Source organism: Ursus maritimus, unplaced genomic scaffold (genome assembly GCF_017311325.1).
Source record: "Ursus maritimus isolate PB19 unplaced genomic scaffold, ASM1731132v1 scaffold_15, whole genome shotgun sequence".
Lineage (NCBI taxonomy): Eukaryota > Metazoa > Chordata > Mammalia > Carnivora > Ursidae > Ursus > Ursus maritimus.
The window spans coordinates 3,946,649-3,966,455 of NW_024423897.1; the positions used below are offsets into that span (position 1 = coordinate 3,946,649).

The following is a 19,807-nucleotide window of genomic DNA, read 5'->3' on the forward strand; positions in this document are numbered from 1 at the left end:
TGTCTGAGGACGGAGGTCGGAGTGCTAGAGGAAGAGCTGTGGGAGCGTCTGTACTTTCTCTGGGGGGGATGGACAGCCATCGCGGGTCAAGAGCCAGTTGTGGAGAGATCGCCTTGACTTCTTAAAAGCTCTCGCAATGAGAGGAAATATCAGATGAGCCCAAACTGAGGGACATGCTATGGAATAACTAGACTGTACTTTTCAAAGTGCCACCGTCATGACAGAAGAAGACAGACCAAGGAACTAGTCCAACGTAAAGAGACTAAAGGGGAGCCACAATGGAGTGTGGTGCGTGTTCCAGACTTTTCTTTGGGGGCAATAGTGCAGAACGTGAATAAACGGGAATAAAGTCTGTAAATTAGCTAATGTAAATTAGTACTGTTTTTAATCATCGTACCGTGGTTATGTAAGAGAGCGCCCTTATTTATGGGAAATACCCACTGGAATACTTAGGGGAGAGGGGGCATCATGTCTGCAACTTACTCTCAAATGTTTTAGAAAAAATGGGTGCGTGTGTGTGAGAGAAAGAGAGAGAGAGAAATGGAGTGAACAGTGTACAGAAAGTCTTTGCACTGTTCTTAAAATTTTTCTGTAAGTCTAGGTTCTGTGGGAATGAGCAGTTGAAAGAGAAAGGTACGGCTGCTGTGTGGAGAGCAGCCTACAAGCAGGGCAAGGCAGGAGCAGGGAGCGTGAGGAGGGGCTGTCGGCAGAGCAGGAGCCAGAGGGTGGCATGGACTGCAGGGGTCACAGCGGGGGAGGCAGGGCAGTAAAAACATATTCTGAAGGGAGGGGTGTCAGGACTTGCTCATGGGTTGGACTTGGGGGCTGAGGGAGAGAGAATAATCAAGACCTGTCTGGGACACCTGCGTGGCTCAGTCGGTTGAGCGTCTGTCTTCAGCTCAGGTCATGATCCCAGAGTCCTGGGATCGACCCCACATCGGGCTCCCTGCTCAGCAGGGAGTCTGCTTCTCCCTCTCCCTCTGCACAACCCCCCTTGTGCTCGCACTCTCTCAAATAAATAAATAAAATCTTTAAAAAAAAAAAAAAGATCCGTCTGCTGAATGGATGGGAAGGGCTGGGGGTGGGGTGCAGCTTCGGGGGAACATCGAGAGCCTGTGACCAACAGTAGCAAGGGCACTGGCACCTCATGCCATCCACAGAGCCGATGTCATGGAGAGGGGGTTTGATGCTGCCGAAGTGAGCGAGCCCGTGCGGGGAGTCAGTGTGGGGAAAGAGAAGAGGCACTGGGCGCCTCCGCTATTGAGAAGTTCCTTGGGAGAAAAAAAGGAGTTTCATTTTAGCCGGAGGGGTGAGTGATTTAAGATGGCTTTTATTGAGCGCTTCCGGTGTACCAGGCACAGCACAAAGCATCTGAGATGCATTCTCTTTTCTCCCCACAATAGCCTTGTGAGACGGGCATCATTTAAAGCCTGACACAACTAAGGCTCGGGAGAGGTGAAGTGACTTGCCCAAGGTCACACAGCCAGGAAGCGGGACTGGCTTCTGAACCTGGTCCATCCCCCCTGAGAAAATTTGCTTGGGAGTTCCTGTTTGCTGTCACATCTTGCCCTGCTGCCTCATAGACCGAGGTCTCACCTCTTTGAAGGGAAGCCATGCAGCTGTTTTTTCCTGACAGCTGTGAGGCTGCCTCTGAGGGAGGAAGCATTTTGTTGCCTACCCAGCCCCTTCCAGGAAAGAGCCCCTGAATTGCAGGATTCCACCCACCCACCTCCTCTGACATGCAAAATTAGACCTGGCGGCTCCCAGAGAAAACTCTTTGGCTCTCTGCATTCTCCCTTTCTCCTGCTCTGAAAACAGCTCCCAACAGGGTGGGGCTCAGCATCCTCCGGCCCTGCTCCGCTCCCTGGATGGGTGCCCGCGCGCCCTCTTCTTACTCCTAGCTGCTGCGAACAGAAATCAGGAGCAATCTATGAGTCATCAAGAGCCTACTGGGTGCCAGGCTTTCTCCATACATCACGGCCAATGTTCCTGGTAAGACTGATATTTCCATCCCCGCTTTCAATACGGGGCATCTGAGGCTCAGGGGGTAAAGGAACCTACCCAAGGTCACGCAGCTGGGGAGTAGCTAGGCCAGGATCCGGCCCACGTGCATCCCAGTGCCAGGCACAGGGCTGCCCAACCTGTACTCACTAACAAGGACTTTTTGAATGGACTCAAGCCCCCCTGAGGGTCTGACCACAAAGCTTCATTCTGCCTCTGCGCCTCAGGTCACGAACACAGGCCAAGCTGAAAGGCACAAAAGGTTTTGCTCCCCTGGCCCCAGACCGTGCTGCTAGGCTGTGGGATTCCCACATCCAACCCTTGTGCCTGCTTTCTCTGCTCAGCCTCACCCCACCACGCCCCGCCTGGCCCAAGCCAAGACCCGGCCCTGCAAACCCTCTATTCCTGGTCCCACCTTAGGTCTGCTTCTCCCCTCAGCAGACCAGGGCCTGGAAAAAGGAAGAAGTAGGAGGTAGCGTCCAGTAGGGTGGGTGGGTGCGGCTGGGTGCGACGGGGTGCAGCCAGGCCAGAAGAACAGAACTACTTCTCAGTGAGCTAGAAGGCTTGGCCTTCTTGCTGCGTGAGGCCCAGACACATTCCTCCTGGTGCTGCACTGCCTAGAAAAACAGGTCACTTTGTTCAGTTCAATAGTTAGGTACCAAGTGTCCCCTGCATTAGTCAAGGCTGGCTAACGACTGTGACAAACGGCCCCTCATCTTGGTGGCTTAGCACAATAAAACGTGTTTAGATTTTTGTCTGTCAGCGTTTTTCCTGGGAATTACTTTTGAAAACTCCGGCAAACAATTTAAAAGTAGGGTGGAGCACGGGCGCCTGGGTGGCTCAGTCAGTTAAGGGCTTACTCTGGGTTTTGGCTCAGGTCATGACCTCAGGGTCATGGGATTGACCCCCGCCTGGGGCTCCATGCTCTGGGCGGAGTCTGCTTGTCCCTCTCCCTCCGCTCCTCCCCCCTGCTCATGAGCTTGCTCTCTCTCAAATAAATAAATAAATTAAATAAATAATTTTTAAGATTTTTATTTATTTATGTAGTTGAGAGTGAGTGAGAGAGAAGGCACGGGAGGGGAGAGGGTCAGAGGGAGAGGTAGCCCCACGTGGGACTGGATCCCAGGACTCTGGGATCATGACCTGCAACATGAGGCTTAACCGACTGAGCCACCCAGGTGCCCCCCAAAAAAATCTTAAAAAAAAAAAAGAAGTAGGGCAGGGCAGGTGAATAAAAGAAGAGTAGAAAATGTTGCTAATGTTTGAACTGAATGATGGATGGCTAAAGGGGGTTATTATACTATGCTCTCTACTTCTTTGGTGCATTTGAAACGTTTATGCATGTTTATTTCCCCCCCTCCAAAGTCTAACGCTCACGGTCCTGGCCCCTGGCTCCCCTGGGTGGCTTCCCTCCAATGGCTGCTCCAGGACACAGGCTGTTCCATCTCGTGGCTCCTCTGCCATCTTGTGGTCTCAAGATCACTCGGGAGTCATCCAAACAGCAGCGTGAGCGAAGAAGCAAAAGGAGGCCGAGCCACGACTCAGCACCTCACGTTGAAGCGCCGTGCCTCCCTTTGCGGCTCGCGCTGTACTGGTCACGTGACCAGCAAGGGTTGCTGGGAGATACAGTTCCCTGCCCGGCAGGTACTTCCCAGCCCCGCACCAGAAGGGGAGCTGAGCCCTGGTTGGTGAGCTGATCATCTTGGCTCCACCCACTATGTGTGGGGTGTGGCCATGTGCAGCGTGATGCCCAAGGGGGTGGCCTGGTCTGTGAGGAGATAAAAAAGAATGTTACAGGCTTGTAAGGATGAACTGGTGAGTTTTGCTGCAAGGCTTCCCAAGCTTGTCCCATGACACATCTATAAAATGGTCTTGGCTCATGGAGGGAAGGTGGTGGGAAAGAAGCCCCGGAGTCACCAGAGCTCTCTGGGCATCTGTCCTTCAACACCCTGGTGCCTCCATCACAATATCCACTGTCTATATGAAACGTGGCAAAGGAATCATTTTGCAAAATGTTACCATTGGGAGAAAAATGGGCAAATCTACAACGGATTTCTGAATAATTTCCTGCAATTGCATGGGAATCTATTATTATTTCAATAAAAATGTCAATTATACAGGGGGCAGTAGCAAAGGAGAGACCCTAGAAGAACTTAAGGGACTGGAAGATGGCCCAGGATGCGGCCCCTGTCTCCAGTCTCTGCCCCTCTCTCAGGCCCCACAGTGGTTGCTCCAAAGTCCGGATCTGCCTGGCTACTCTGTGGCCCTGCTTACCTCTCTGTGACCTGTAGGATGAAGTCCGTTCTTTGTCACAATATATCAGGGTCTGACCTCTTCCATTTCCCTATCCTCATCCTTTTCTCTCCCTGTGCGGGCCCGCGCGCGCGCACACACACACACACACCCTTCAATCACTCTGAGCCCTTAATTGTTCTCCAAATTCACTGTTCTTCCTGCTCCCTTGGTCCTTACCATGTGAGCCCCACCTCACACATGACAAACTCCGACACATTTTCCAGGACCTCTGCCCCTAACTACTTTGTGTTCATCCTAAACTCAGTGTTCAATTATCTACATTAGTTTGTGGGCCTTTCTCTCTTGCTGGACTGCAATCTCCTTGGGTGCCAACGCCATGACTCAGTCATTTTGATGTCCCTAGTTCCCAATTTAAGGCCTGTCAAGGACTAGTTCTCACTAAAATGTTAATGGTTGGCTAAATGGAAAAGTGAATGAATAAAAGAGGGGAAGGGGGAAGATAACACTGTGACCTCTGCCTATCTACTAGGACTGTTGTCAAGTTTAAAGGTTTTTGAAATGGGCCTACAGGCCACTCTCATGCTGCTACTACTATTCTCCCTGACCCACACCCATCCCCCTACCTAGCCCCTGCTTCACTTAGTCAACCCAACAGAACCTTCTAGGCCCTGGCCACAGGCATCATAGTGTAGGGGAAGACAAAGATACTTGCAACTGGGGAGACATGGGGTCAGAGCCTGTCTGCCAACTTCTAGCTGTGTGTTCTTGGACAGATTAGCTCAACTCTCTGAGGCTTAGTTTCTTTGTAAAATCACCATTCCTCCCAAGGTTGAATAGGAGGATTACAAGACAGACGTATCTAAGAACGCCTGGTATGGCTCATGAATGTTTGCTCCCATCCCAGAAAGCTCTCGCCTCTTGCCTACCAGTGAACCTTCTTTTCATTCTAATCTTTTTTTTAAGACTTTATTATTTTTTTTAGAGTGCTTTTAGGTTTACAATAAAATTGAGAGGAAAATACAGAGATTTCTCACACATGCACAGCCTCCCCCATTATTAACATCACTCACCAGAACGGTACATTTTTGCTAAGAATGAGCCTACATTGGCATGTCATCTTCATCCAAAGTCCACAGTTTACCTCAGGGTTCTTTCTTGGTGGTGTACATTCCGGATATATAATGACATGTATCCATCATTGTAACATTCTACAGAGTGTTTTCACGGCCCTTGAAATCATCTGTGCATGGCCTGGTCCCCTCTCCCCCCATCCCACCCCCAGTCCCACTCCTGCCACCTGCTGATCTTTGACTGTCTCTGCAGCTCTGCCCTCTCCAGAACATCGTAGAGTTGGAATCTTACAGTATGTAGCCTTCTCAAACTGGTTTCTTTCACTTCGTAATATGCATTTAAGTTTCTTCTGTCTTCTCCTGGTTTGATAACTCTTTTCTTTTTAGGGCCGAATAATATTTCCTTGTCTGGATGTACCGCAGTTTCGTTATCCACTCACCCACTGATGAAGAACATCCTGGTTGGTTCCAGGTTTTGGCAATTATGAATAAAGCCGCTGTAAGCATCCGTGTTCAGATTGCGGTGGAGACAGAAGTTTTCAATTCTTTGGGTCAATTCCAGGGAGCACAATCGCTGGATGGTATGGTAGGAGTACGTTTAGTTTTGTAAGAAACCCCCCAACTGTCTTCCAAAGTGGCTGCACCGTTCTGCGTTCCCACCCACCATGAAAGAGAGTTCCCCTCTGATGCTTTGGTGAATGCATGCCGAGCACTACATCGTCCAAGGACGCTAGCCCGTGTTCCTCGGGTAGGGGACTAAATCCTGGGAAGCAAAGCCTGTGGGGCATATTTCCTTTGCAGCCAAAGCGCTCCATTCAGCAAGAAGTACACAGAGGGAGCTCCAGTGGCAAGTGGAGCTATTATCGTGATCATCTCCCCCTTTCCTGAGGAATGCCCCGAAGATTCATGGTAAAAAGACAACAAGCTACCACTTTTGAGCACCTACTGTATGCTTTGCATTTTACATATATTTTCTAACTTAATCCTAACTACAGCATGTTAAAGGAAATAACTCTCATGATCACTATTTTAAAATCATTATTATTATTTTTTTAAGTGGGAAGTCTCATCCCATCTCTATCCCTATCCATCCCTTCCTCAAGGAATCCTTTTTTTTTTTTTTTTTAAGATTTTATTTATTTATTCGACAGAGATAGAGACAGCCAGCGAGAGAGGGAACACAAGCAGGGGGAATGGGAGAGGAAGAAGCAGGCTCATAGCGGAGGAGCCTGATGTGGGGCTCGATCCCATAACGCTGGGATCACGCCCTGAGCCGAAGGCAGACACTTAACCGCTGTGCCACCCAGGTGCCCCTCAAGGAATCCTTTTTAATAGTTTCTGGTGTATCTCTTCAGAGTTTATTCATGTCAACATAAGAACATTTTAAGCCCCCCCTTTTTCTTATACAAAAAACACGTACACCATACTGTCCTACAGTTGGCTCTTTTCACGCTATAATTTATCTTGAAGATTTTTCTATACAATGGCGCAGAGAATCTCCTGACTTTGTTCTGTTGGGTGGGGGTATCATAATATATCTAACCAGTCCCCTGTCGGGGGAATTTTAGGTTGTGGAAACTGAAGCCCAGACTGGGGAACACACTTGCCCAAGGTCCCATAGTCAGGAAGTAGAAGGAAGGGCTTGTTCCTAGGTCCTCCCTTCTTTTTCTCTTACCTAGAGAAGCTTCGCTACATCTTCCTGGAGAACAGGAAGTAGAGGAGAGTTGTAAACTCTCCTGGCTATACAGGAAGGGCCTCATTCATTGGACAATTCCCCTGGCTCAGGAAGCTGGCTCAAGACGCTCAGAAATGTCTGAGAAAGGATAAGACCCTGGATCCCAGCATCACCTCAGTGATCAGGGATGTTAGTTGTGGAGAGGCTGCCTGGGTCCGCATTCTGGCCCTGCCATTGAGCAGTTCTGTGACCTTGACCATAAGACTTAACCTCTGTGAGCCTCAGCTTCCTTGTCTGTAACATGGGGATAGTAGTAGTATTAGTCAAGATTCTCCAGAAGAATAGAACCAATAGGAGACAGATACATCTGTCTCATATATATATATCAGAGAGAGAGAGATCTATATATATACCAGCATCCATAAGGCAGGCCAAAAACAGGCTGGAAACTCAGGCAGGATTCCTAAACGACTGTCAAGACAAAATTCCTACTTTTTTGGGAAACCTCAGTTTTTGCTCTTAAGGCCTTCAATTGATTGGATGAGGCCCACCCACATTAGGGAGGGTAATCTCTTTTACTTAAAGTCAACAGATTCTAGGACCCAACCCCAGCTACAAAATATCATCACAGCACTATCTAGTTTGTGTTGGCCTGACAACTGGGCACCCCAGCCTAGGCAAGTGGGTACATGAGAGTAATCATCCCAAGAGTCAGAGTCCACATGAGAGAAAGCCGTGAGAAAACTTGACGTAATAAATGGTAAATACGGGCTAGCTGTCGGTATCCTTAGCTGGGCCCCTGCAGATGTCTCAGTGTTAGAAGAGGCTTGAGAGCAGTTAGTGCGGGGCCACCTGAGCCCGGCCCTGGTGACGTAAACATGATGAGGCCATGGCGTGCTCTCAAGGAGCTCACGGACCGGGAGCTGTGGAGCAGAAACGCAGACAATACCAAGACTGCAAAAATCCTCTGCCCAACAGGATGCAGAAGGCTGTAGAAGCCCAGGAGCGAGCAAGGGAAGGCTTCTTGGAGAAGGTGACAAAAGTAATTTGTCTTAAAGATTAAAGTGAAATCAGCCAAGTGAGAAAAGAAGAGCAGGCAAAAGAGCAAAGGAACATTCGAGGCAGAGGAGCAGCCAGCACAGAGGCACAGAGGTGTGAGAGACGCAGGAACCAGTGTGGGGTGCAGGCCCCCAGTGCCGGGGCCAGAGAGGCAGGCGGACCCATCACAAGGGGTGCTGTGGGCCTTCGTCCCCGCGATCAGGACGACTTGGATGAGCGCTCGCTATGCGCTAGACGCTGTGTCTGAGTCACTGATGTGTACCCTCAGCTCTCAGGGCAGGTAGGCGCTGTCACCAGGTTAGGTAATTATCAGTCACACAGCGGAAGCGGCGGGCTGAGATCCGAGGCCAGACCGTGGGCTCCGGAGCCTAGGAGGGGATGCCATAGCCTCAGGGAGGCCAGGAAGGGCTGCTGGGATGGCTGGGGGAAGGGACAGGTCAGGTTTGTTGAATCCAAGGTGATGGGGACAGCCAGGTGGAGGTCAGGGGCATGAGTGCCAAAGACAGGCGCTTACGCCCACCCTTGGGTGCCGTGTTCATGGGGCACAAGCCAGGCTAAGCATTCTGCATGGAGCAGCACTTTAAATCCACACAGGCCCGCTCATTCTTTCTGTCACCCCCCGCATCTGCCTCTGGGTCTTATGTGTGTCCCCCACTCCTGCCGCGATGGCTGTAAAGCTCCCTTGGCCTCGATCCACGCACCCAAAACCCTGATTCCTGTTTTTATCAGCCGTTCTTTCCAGATTCTCTGCCCTCTAGCCCTTCCTCCCCCACCCGCTTTCCCTGGAGGCTTCCTAAGCCCCAAAGGCCGCAGAGGATGAATGACATCATCTGTGCTCTGGACCTCGCTGGGCCCAATTATCAGGCTATAAGTGGAAACGCCCTACATTTTCCCACAGGAAAGTGGCCTCCCTCACTCCTGACCCTGCATGCTTCTGGGGATCTTGGCAGAGTCCTCTGGCTCCTGCCCAAGGAGAACCAAGCCCCCTCCCCATGGACCTGCCATTCAGGTATCTTTTATCCCCTGTAGACTGTGTCAGCTTCTTCCAACATGGGGACACCGCGGCTTTCCACAGAAGGGACGCAACACCATGCAGCCACTAAAACCAGCAGTTTGGGAACCCGATCGACCTAAATTCATGTCTAGCTCCACCTCCTCTTCCCACCTGTGTGAACTTGGACAGGTAGCTTCCTGGCCCTGGGATTCTACTGAGTAGTAAAGGACATCATCTCATTAAATCTCTTGAACAGTCCTTTGAGGTACAAGCATTGTCCCCATATTACAGACGAGAACGGGCATAAGGGAAGTCAGTCATTTGCTCAAGGCCACTGGTTAGTAAGTGGTGAAGCCCGGGCCTGGATGAGAACCGCTGTGGTCAGGAGAGCTCTGAACTGCCAAACAGCAAGCCAGAGAGGTGGTGAAGGCTTCCCGCAGCTAGCCATGCCGAACCTGGGGCTTAGGTGGAATGAGGCCAGGTGTCAGGGGACACCCAGGTTCCAGAACTGGCTTGGCCCTCCCTAGCAGTGGGTCAGGGGAAAGTGAATTTCCCAGCTATAACTCAGCTTTCCCAGCTGTAAATGGGGATGGCAGGCCCCACCGCAGAGCTATCGTGGGGATCATGGGAAGGAATGGCCCAACCTTCCACCGTTCCTGTGTTGCGAGCCACGTTGTAGCACACCCACATCTCCCCCGCAGTATTCACTGATCGGTTTTTCTTTACATGGATCGTAATATATCATTCAAATGTATTTATCAGAAATTTATTGAAACTAATTTCTTACCACCTCCATAAAAAGAAAACGGGGCACATTTGCCATAAATAGCAGGTAATTATACAGTGAAGCCAGAACAAGGCTCTGCACCTGCGGACAGGTGTCACGGTGTTAAAGATGCACTTCTACCCACCTGCCTGTCCTCAGGTGCACCTCCCATGCCTTCCTGACGTGAGGCTGGGTTCTCTAAGGCCAGGTCGGGGACCTTCAAGGCATCCTGTCACCTCCCTCCAAGCACACAAGGGATGTCCTGGGTTGGTGCACAGTAGGTGCTCAGAAACCTGAGCTCCTCTCTCTGGCCTCACTGTCCCCATAACAGACATCTCACAGGAAGAAACTGGCCTTCCCTCCTCCAGAGAACAAAGGGGCCAGAGCAGCAACCTCCAGTTAAACTCCTACTCCCTCCCCAGCATCACTTACTGACTTGAAAGAGCACAGAGATTTGCTGCTGGCCATGACTAAACATGGCATGTGGCGTGGAGGCCATGGCACATTGTCCCCAGCAACTGTCTTCAGCCTTCCAACACGGAAGCTAAATTGCTGCCGAGAGTACCTGCTATGCTCTAAGACCTCTATGGCTCCCTATTGCCCAAAAGAATATGTCTTCCTCAGCCTTCCAACAGCGCTCTTTTCATTCTCAGGTGCTTTCTCTGACACATTCCCTAGAATCTGAATCCTCTTTTGGCTGTACTCTAGCTAGGCTGAATGCTGTTGGACAAGGCACTTCAAGTCTCCGAGAGCCAGAGCCCAGGGAAAGCAACAATCTCCGCTTTGTTGGCTTGCCTCTGGGCCCTAAAAACAGAATGTCCTCAGGTAGCACTGTTTCTGCTTCCCAGTGGGTTCCTCAGAGCAACTGAGCTCCTTCAGCAACCTGAGCATGCCCTTTCTCAGTCTGCACTAATTTCCCCAGCATGCCTTCCTCCCTCTTGCCAAAGGGCTTTTGCAGTGCTGTCCCCCCTGCTCAGAGTGCTCTTCCTCCACTTACAGGTCCAGTGACCTCCTTTATGGTCAGCTGTCAATTCAGGGTCACCTCCTCCAGGCAGCCTTCCCTGACTTCACACCAGCTCAAGTCCCTGTTACTGCTCTGGCAGAAACAAGTGCCCCCTCCGAGCACCTCTCTGATTATTTGAGCTCCATTCCCACCCCCAGGCTCCATGTGGCCAGGAGTTATGTCCCTTCTGTTGTCCCTGTGGCCCCAGAACCTCATACAGAGCCTGGCACAGGGCAGGAGCTCAAGAAATGGACACAGTTATTAGCATATTAACACCCACTAACCTGGGGGGAGGAGCTGGTGTGTTCTCCCCTTCATCTCTCGCTCCTGCTGGTGCCCCTACAAAGCATGTCCTTCTCTTTCCTCTCCCCTAAGATACTCCACCCCCATCTGACGCCATTCCCAAAACTGTTCTTCTCTTTGGGTCCTCACAGCACCATCTGAGGCAGGCAGCTCAGATTATCACCACATTTTAGATCAGAAACTGAGGCCCAAGGAGGGAACATGACTCGTTTGAGCTCTTACAGCTGAGAAATGGCTAGATCTTGAAGCACTGTGGTCTTCGGACCTCTAGTTTGAAACTTGGCCCGGGTTTAGAGGTTCCCCTGTCATTCTTCCAAATCAGCTCTAGAATTCCAATGCACCATTCATCTTGAGCTCAACTCATGGCCCAGACTGACTGTATTTCATTTCCTTCTCATTGCAACCCCTATGTCATCACGCTCATTTTAAGAGATAATGGAAGAAAGAGCCCATGGGACTGAGCAGCCTGCCCAGACCATGTGGCTACCGAGACCCAGCCTAGATTCAGACCCAGGTGGAGCAAGCTGTGGTGTGATCTTCCCGCCTCTACTCCCCTCCTCTTGCAACCAGCAGCCTGGTTTCCTGTGGGGGTAGCCCCACCATGCATACCGTCCAGTGAGGCTGTCAGTCAAGGTGCCTCACGTCCCCTGACCCAGCCAGGCCACTCACATCCTAGTCTCTAGCAGAGGGGCACTGTACATATGACCATGTTGCTGACTCATTCCTGGAAGAAGGTCCATTTATTCCCGCTGCCTGGATCCCCAGAGCCCCTGCCCTTGCTGAAGCTTCCGGCTTCTCAGTGAAGTCTGGGAGCTACACCATATTCTTCCAGTACATTTCTTTGTGCTGAAGTCAGACCACCTGCTTCTGTTGCTTGCCACCAGAAGAACAGACTGCTTCTCCCAAGCTGGGGAAAGATCCTCGAGGCTGCAACTTAGTCTCGTGCTCCTTGTATATTCTCCTAGTGCCTGGCACAGAGCACACCGCTGGGCACATGTTTGAGAAGCTGGGCAACACTGGAGCCCCTGGATGGTGTGGCCCTCTGCCATTCTTAGTGTCATCTTTATGGTTTTTGTCAGTTTCCACATTTTCTACAATAAACTGATATTGCTTGATGTTTTCTAAATAAGTAAGCTAAGGAACCCTCAAAAAATATGAAATGACTGTTGATTCCTGAATCCTTTGTTGCTATCAGAACATGCAGGAGGTGTGGGGTTCCACAGGCAAATCTCCTGCTTTGGGTCCCTAACTGCCCATTCTCCAGAGCCCCCCAAAACAAACGAGCTCCCTGTTGAGGAACTGGAGCCTGGCTTAAGCCAGCGAGGATCTCCTTAATCCCCTTCCAAAAATTATAGTATACCCACTGGAAAATGAGAAGGTAATGTCCCCAGATTTTAAAAAGATATTTGTCCTAAGCAAAGAAGTAATTTTGTGTTCTTAACTCTATTTTACTTTAACCTCTTTTTAATTGTATTATTTTAATTGTATGTACGTATTACCTGCCTGGTTAAACAAAGTTAGTTTTTAATGCAACCTGAAAAAAATCAATTCTGGTCATAACAGAAATTTTGAGCAATAAAGAAAATCAAAGAAGGAAATTAAAATCACCTGTTTTCCCACCACCCAGAGATAATATTTGAATTAAAATATATTTCTTTCCAGTCTTTTTTCTATGCTGATGGGTGTGCTTTCACGGTATCTTGGTTTTTTTCCCCTCGTGGTTTCTCTTTTATTCTTAAGGTCACCATCTTAAATCATTTTTAAAGTATGTGTTAGCTACACACTTTTGATTGTTAAAAATGCCACAATATTATACAAGTATTATTTGACAGTGTATATATACACACACATTCACATATATACCACACACACGTATACAGTTATGTGTTTGTATACCTAGATGTTTGCTAGCTACTTGCAAACACATATGAACACTCAGATACATTTATTTGGTTTGTTCTCACAATCGAGATATTTTTGCATGGGTCTGAAAAGAATATTATAAGTAGTACAAATCTGAAGCCTTAGATAGAAATATCAGGAAGTTCAAGATTCCTGGTAATGTATGAATCATAGGATAGGTGGATTAATGTTTTTAAGATTTTATTTATTTATTTGACAGAGAGAGAGAGACAGCCAGCGAGAGAGGGAACACAAGCAGGGGGAGTGGGAGAGGAAGAAGCAGGCTCCCAGTGGAGGAGCCCAATGCGGGGCTTGATCCCAGGACCCTGGGATCACACCCTGAGCCAAACACAGACGCTTAACGACTGAGCCACCCAGGCGCCCCAGGTGGATTAATGTTTTAAGGCTAACAGTTGATCAAAGGAGTTCATATCTTTAACTCCATGCTCTTAATTTCATTACATAAAATAATTGAAGGCTACATTTTTCAATCCTCTTTGTAAGGGAAAGTATCTATGTCCGTCTCTTTCTGCCTGCCCTACTCTCCGTGGTATTGGGAGACACATTCTCCTAACTTGTTCTGTTTGCTGACTCTGCCCTATGGTTGATCATTTTCCTGGGTAGTTTGTAGTTTTCTTTATGGTAAGCCCATCTTTTCCAAGGGCTGGTTCCGATGGGGGTCTCATGTGCCCTGGGTTGGAGAAACGTCTAAACCAGCTTTACATTTGCTCTTTCTGGTGTGCTTGAGTGTTTGCTAGTCGTGACCAATTTTTACAATGTTTTCTCGGTTGGGGCTTCCCGTACCAGTTAAACAGTTTAAATTCAATCTCCACTCACTCGCGTGGTACAACTTGAGATTTCAAATTCTCAAGAGGTACTTTTTTCATTTCCACCCTGACCATATTTTGGGTGAGGTCTCCCTAAGCCCACCTTTCATGGGAGGCTATGGCAGTTAGGAAAGGCAAGGTTATATCGTGGTAATAAGTCCAAACGTTCAGTAGCTTAACATGACAAAGTTTTATTTCTTCTACTCCACGTCCATCAGGAATCAGCTGAGAAATCGTTCCATGTGTCTTCAGTCGGGGAGCCAGGCTGCTGGAGTATCTGTTCTCTCGAACATTCCCTGTCTGGACAATGCTCTGGAAATATTGGGTGAGCAACCTAAGTGACTTCTCCAGAGGAAATGCCTTGGTGAGTATCTCAGTTCTACCTGTCTACCCCATGCATGCCAAGGCCATGTCTCTTGTCCCAAAGGGAATTTCTCTTTACTTACTTGAAGTTCAGCTAAATGTTTTCGATATCTCTGTTTTATTTCACCTAGCACTTCTAGATGTTTCTTTGGTTGTGGTGAGGTAGGAGAAGTGTCACCTCTGTTTGCCACGTTGCCAAAATCAGAAAAATTTATATTGGGTCTTCTAGACTAGGAACATGCTGTTTTGTAACCCTTTTTCTTGTAACTATGGGTTATAAATATTTTCCTGTACCCTTTTATGTTCTTTAGAAGCATAACTTTTGCTTGCTACACAGTAGTCTATGAATGAATGTACCTCTCATTTATTTAACCAATCCCCCCTTTTGGACACTTAGGTTGTTTCCAGTTTCTCCCTGTTGACATTAGGGATGCAATATCTTTAAGTGCAAGAGTGACTTTCAAAATATCTGACAACCGTGATGGTCTGGGTTAGACACTAGCCAGCTGGAATGGGCAGCAGTCATAAACGGCTGGTTTGTCTGCACCATGTGTCCCCACTGTGTGTACATGTATCTTTGCACATATCCTAAGATTTCTCCGCACACATTTCAAGAAATGGAATTTCTGGGTGGCCCAAAAGATAAGTGAACATTTTAAGGCTTTTGCACCTACTTCTACAAGGCTCCAGCCTCATTCCCACTCTAAGAGAATCCCTGCTTTCCGTTCTCACAGCTATTCAGCTAGTAATGGGTCAAGAAGGTGCTGGGATGGCATTTCTTGCCAGAAATTCCCTGGTCAGCAGGGTTTGTGGTTCCCTATCAGAGGCTGATAATGCTAATGGCTAATGGAGTGTCCAGGGTCCCTGGAGGAAGCGTGAGAGAGGGAAGTTAGAGATGTAAGTAAGGGCACCTCTGCTTCTGCGGGGAGGGGAGTGGGGCTTGCGGTCCGGAGGGGCTCCCACCGGCAGAGGGGTCAGGCTCTTCAAAGACCTGCCCTGGGTTAAGTGCATCCTCTCTGATGCCTCCATTTCCAGCTGTGCGACCTTCAGTAAGTCCATCCTCACTGAGCCTCGGTTTTCTCATCTGTAACATAGGGATACCCCCTTCCAGGGTTGCCTTGAAGCATACGTTCAACAAGATAATGTGCATGTCTTTCAGGTCTGGCACCGGGCCAGCTGGGCTAACAGAAGGGTAGGGGTGAGGTGGAGGATGGTGGCAGCAGCTCTTCTGGTGTGTGATGACACACTTGTGTGCTCCGAATCCTCGTCTTCTGCAGGCTGAGTGTTCCCTGTCCCTCTGTGGTGCTTCCGAGGGGAAGGAGGCCAGGAAGCCTGGACTGACCCGATCCAGAAGGAGAGGAAACCAGATGTGCACAGTAGGAATTTGCCCACTCAGGGGTCATAGCATCTCATGCTCCTCCATAAGGATCTCCCCCTACCGTGCCTCTGAGGTCCTTCATGTTCTAGCCCCTATTCCCCTCTGACCCCTTCTCCCACCACCCTTCCCTCACTACCCCACACCAGCATTCTTGTAAGGTCTTGAACACATCAAGTTCCTAGCCCCAGGGCCTTTGCACTTGCTGTTCTCCGACCTGGCTTGCTCTTCTGGATCTTTGCAGGGTTCATTTCCTTGCTTTATTCAGGTTTCAGCTTCAGTGTTGCTCCCTCAGAAAGGCCTTCCCTGGTCACTCCAACTGAAATGGCAGGCTGTCCCTGCACACCATCCTATCTCTCGTCCTTTCTATTTGCTGAGCCGCTTGTTTTCTTCATAGCACCTATCCTTACCTAAAATTATTTCATACTTATTGCTTGCTTATTGAATGTCATCCCACAAATAAAATACAAGCCCCATGGGTAGAGGCTTTGCTTTGTTCGCTGCTGTACCCCCCAGCATCCAGAACAGTGCCCGGAGCATAGCAGATGCTGAAAACACATTGATCCCCTTTTCATAGGAGCAAGTCCCTTTCTTTCATTTCCAATTTGGTCACTTCACAGCAGTGTGACCTTGGGCAAGTCACTTCATCTCTCTGCCCCTCATTTGCTCAACCGTATAATGGGGCTAACCACCCCTGAGACCAAGCACAGCGGGACTGCCACCACACGGCAGTTGTGAAAGGCCTGCTGCTACTTACCCCTCCCAGGGCAAATCCTCTAGAAAGCCAGCCCATGTCACCCCAGAATGCTTCAGCTTAGCTTATCCCAGGCTGGGGCAGGGTGAAGTGTCTCCCACTTCTTACTCCATCACCCCACCCTGCTTCCCAGCTGGGCTCTTTGCATGGCCTCCTTCAAGGCCCCATGAATAATTGATGATGCGTGGGTCCCTTTCGGAGCTGCTCATAATCACTGGGGGGAAAAAGAAGTCTTTCTCTGTCTTGTGTAGATCTCCTGACTTGGTCTCCCTCTCTGTGGATGAGTCACCCAGTCTTAACCCTGCAGCTCATCTTGGCAGGAGGCAGGGCTAGGGAGGGTGGGCGGTCAGTGGGCAGGACCGGTGCACCCAGGCTGGCCTAGATCATTCTAGAAGCAATTTCAGCTCACCCGCAGATGCCAGGCAGAACCCGCATTCCTCCCTCAGAATCTTTAGACCCAGCCCTAGTACTAAGCCTAGAGCTACCATGAGGGCAAGCATGTGCCCAGGGGTGGACTGGCTGTGCTCCACTGGGGGCCATGCACACTGGGCCATTCAATGGGGGCTACGCACTGGTCAAGGGCAGGCATCATGCTGGACATGTCATGAGTCTTATCTCATTCCTGCCCCGCATCCCTCTGGAGAGATAGGGGTGGTTGATCTCGTTACACAGCTGAGGAGTCAACAGAGAAGTGAAGTAACTTGCCCAAGGTCACACAGATTAACAAGTGACCGGTGTGTTTGGCTTTGTGTCCACATTCTTTCTATGACACCAGAGGGACAACGCCAAGAATTTAGGGAGTACTTCCAGGATTCTCCACCAGGGGAATAAACAGAAGTCTATCAAGCCAGAGCCTGGAAACACATCAGATGAGAGAGGCCCAGCCTGCTCCAGGCACCCTCCCTCCGGCAGCCCACCAGGACAACGAAAAGACATGCCGGGCTGATCCCCAATAGCACGGCCCCTACTCAGCTCCGCTTAGATCATTTACTCACCACCTCCAACCCCAGGAATGTGACCTTTGTTGCAATGAATCACATACCTGACTGAGTACTCCCCTGGGAGTCACAAATCCTAAATTCTGCCATCAGCTCTGCCACAGAGCTTCTGTGTGATCAGACAGGTCATGACTTCCTGTCTTCTCATTCATGAAATAATCGATCTTATTGTTCTCTGTTGGGAAATCCAGATTCTAAAAGCTACAATCCTCAGAGGGTGATTTTTAAGGCACTGTGGTGTTGCACCTGTCCTTCCATGACAGGTGGCCCAGCTCCTGAGTGTGTGGACGTGGGCATCTCCATCCTTGCCTCCATTCTACCGAAATGCCTTCCATCCTCCAACCTTGCCGGCCCAGAATAAAGATTCAATGCTCCTCTTGCCTCAGGGGCACTGGGGTTTTGCCACCCAGCTTCCTCCCCAACCCTCAGTCCATGGGGCAGTCAGAGAAGCTGAATGACCCCATACCAGGGTTGACCTGTAACCAGCCTGTCCACTCAAAGTGTCCATAGACCTGACCCATTGAGGGAGGGCCTGGAACCCAAGATGACCTGCTGGAATGAATTTCAAGGCTTTCCTAAAAATGCTGAAACAGGGGCTTGTTCTTCCCTATGTGATGTGAATGAGGAAGATGTAACTCTGGGTGCTGCTGGCAGCCATCTTGGGACCACAGATGGAAGGGCTGCCTGAGGACAGACGCCTCACTGAGGGAGCCAACCCACACAATAGACGGAGAGAAACCAAGAAGTGCTGGATTGAGCTACCCTGGGGCTGTTCCCTAACGGGAGCTTCTCTTCTGTCACTTGCAACCCAAGAGTCCTAACTGACACTGGCACCCAGCTGACGACCAATATATGTTTATCCAACCGAAGTTCATTCCAGAGCTCTGCACCGCGATCCTACACTCTACACCGCGGTCCTACACTCTGCACCGCGGTCCTACACTCTGCACCGCGGTCCTACACTCTGCACCGCGATCCTACACTCTGCACCTACACACAGTGGTGCCCCCTGTGTCCGTAAATATAACCTGAGGCTAGTTGAGAACACGCAATGTGCCAGGGACAGAATGTGGCTGCGCAGGTGGGGAAAGTGAAGCCCCAAGAGGGGACTGGTCCCAAAATGCAGAGTTGGAAAGTGGCCCAGCCAGGACTCAGGCCTAGTTAATCTGATTATTAATCTCACAGAAGTAAGGGAAGTGGGTTGTCCTATTTCTGGCTGAGGGTGTGCTTCCTATGGAAAGGAGGTCTCTTTTCCCTCACAACGGCTGCTCCAGAGTGGCCTCCAGATCATCTTCTTGACACGGTCCAGACGTCTGATGGCCTCCTCTCCCAGCCTCCCCATGGTCATGGCCCGAGCCCCCAGCACAGGCCTTCCCACAGAGCACCCTCAGGGGCCTGCCTGCACCGCCACCTCAAAACTGCTGCGTGTCCTCCAGGCCCCTCTGAAGAGCCCCAGCCCTTTTCTCCCCCATCCCGCTTCTCCCCAGATCCCGTTCCACTATTATGTTCTCCCCGGGAGACCCGGGGCAACCTCAGACCCCCTGAGCTGTCCCTCCCACCGCCGTGGCTCTGACAGGCCACTCCCCAGTCTGGACACCCACAAGCCTTCCTCTTAAGGCATGGTTGGGAACACGGACTGAGTTGGGGCTTTGGAGGTGACCCCCAGGTGCCCAGGCATGAGACAATGCCTGAGTGTGAAGGCGAGGGGCCCTCGTGAACACCTACTGTGTGCCAGGCCATGGGCAAAGTAGGAACAGGACCAAAGCGTGTCGCCTCATGGTGTCAGTCTCGTGGCATCACCCGATAGCTACCCGGTGTGCACCACCTGCTCCAGTGACGCTCCACAGCCATCCAGACACACACACACACACACAGCAACAACGCCATCGATAGTGTCACAAGTACCAATAACCAGATGGAAATGCAGAGTGGGACGTCTGTTAGGAGATCCACGCCCAACTGCTAACTGTGGGTGCCTCAGAGATGGGGAGCTGTTCAAAGGGGCTGGAGCCTCGTCTGCAGTACTCGTCCCCTAGGAGAATGTGCTCTTGCTTGATTTGTGCTCCTAAAAATTAACTTAAAAAAAATCAAATACATGAACATAGTGACATCATGGTAACCGTGTCGCCCTGGGAGGGGCACCCAGGGCGCTGACTGCTCATCTCAAGGCAAAGAGTGGGGGAAACCCAGAGCCTGCAGGAGCTGGAGCCCAGGGGCTCCCCCTCCCCACTTCTAACGACTGTGTGGGGGTGCACCCCCATCAGCCTTGCCCCCAGGGCTTGGGAATTTCCTGGAAGCCTGAGGCATCCTGAGAAAAAGCATCTTCCCATCTTCTCACGGCCTTCGGGCAAAGGGAGCGGGTGAGTGTCTTTTAATTAGTGTTTTCATCATTTTTCTGTGTTTTACTAAATCTCACACATGGTGGGATGTGGGGAGATAAAGCTTCAGAGAGCAGAGGTCA

At 50.1% G+C, this 19,807-nt stretch overlaps 1 long non-coding RNA gene across 3 annotated transcripts; it reads left to right on the plus strand.

Moving 5' to 3' along the window:
* The first annotated feature begins 1,105 nt into the window (after window positions 1-1,105).
* On the plus strand, window positions 1,106-18,166 carry LOC103664494. 3 transcript variants are annotated; one of them, XR_569049.2, is made up of 5 exons: window positions 1,106-1,992; window positions 5,715-6,236; window positions 14,075-14,220; window positions 15,497-15,595; window positions 17,124-18,166. It is a non-coding gene; the product is annotated as an uncharacterized LOC103664494 (long non-coding RNA). The 3 variants fall into 3 exon arrangements; XR_569048.2 differs by lacking the exon at window positions 17,124-18,166 and having other exon boundaries at window positions 15,379-16,053; XR_569047.2 differs by lacking the exon at window positions 17,124-18,166 and having other exon boundaries at window positions 15,497-16,053.
* Window positions 18,167-19,807: the final 1,641 nt, after the last annotated feature.